Genomic DNA, 1,079 nt, shown 5'->3' on the forward strand with positions numbered 1-1,079 from the left:
ACCCCCCCACCCCATCCACACTTCCCATATGCACCTACCATATCTACATTGCACACGCATGTGCACACATGGATACACTCGCTTACCCCCTACACGCAATATACAGGAATAAGACTGTATTTTGAGCTATTATGCAATCACCTCTAGATATGAATGCTTGTATAGCATAAATCACATCAAAATATTTTTAAAAATAAAATTAAAATAAGTTATAGTAGATGTTTGATTGATTGATTTTAGTATATGATTTGTTTTCTTCCAGTTTAAAAATGGCACCCTCCCCCGTCAGGAGTACTTCTGGGGCAAGGGGAGGGATTTCTGGTGGGAGAGGTCAGGGGTTATGGGCAGGACTTAGGGTCCCAAGATGGTGACCAGGGGTCAGGGCATTTGTCAAGGGGTGGGGCTACCCTTTCAGCCCTTGACAGCTTACCAAATCTCATTAAGTGCCCCTCCAGCCAAAATAATTGCCCACCCCTGCATTAGACCTGTCTGCAAGCAGATACATGGAGTAATGTTTTTGTGTGCGAATGGTGCCGTTGAATTAAATTATTATTAGAATTTCAATCATTTAAGAACACTTCAAATTACTTTCCATCATTCATGGTGGTTGCTTGCTTTATGCATATTGGACAATGAAAATAAATTGATTTTGTTTTTACTACTTAATCAGTTGTAATTTTTGTTGTTGTTTGTATTTGAATGCTGCATTGCTTGTAACGTTGGTATTGTTTGGGAATGTTTTACTTCAAACAGATTGTTTTCATGCCAGTTCATTTTCAACAAGATAATAAAAAAAATGTACAGTATGTTCTGTGAACCTTTCCTTTTTTTGAACCATAGCTAAATTTGGGGTACCAATAAAAAACCCTCCCTTTTCAAAATGCATATCACTAAATCAAAGTACTAACCAGAATGAATTCATGTTTAAATAGATTATGCCCCTGAGAGGAGAGAACACTCTCCCTAGGATCAGGTTCAATAAATCTTAGATGATTTTTAGAAATGTGTTCTAAGTTATTCTGGTTATCATGATTTTGATCTTTAAACAATTCTTGATTTTTTTTTTTTTTTTTTTTTTA

General features: G+C 36.2%; 1 protein-coding gene across 4 annotated transcripts in view; it reads left to right on the forward strand.

Moving 5' to 3' along the window:
• PAPD4 (poly(A) RNA polymerase D4, non-canonical) overlaps positions 1-1,079 on the forward strand; it is a 117,314-nt gene that overhangs the window by 15,881 nt on the left and 100,354 nt on the right. The window lies entirely within an intron of this gene.

The sequence above is a fragment of the Gavialis gangeticus genome, unplaced genomic scaffold (genome assembly GCF_001723915.1).
Source record: "Gavialis gangeticus isolate Ggan-Ray unplaced genomic scaffold, GavGan_comp1, whole genome shotgun sequence".
Classification (NCBI taxonomy): Eukaryota; Metazoa; Chordata; order Crocodylia; family Gavialidae; genus Gavialis; species Gavialis gangeticus.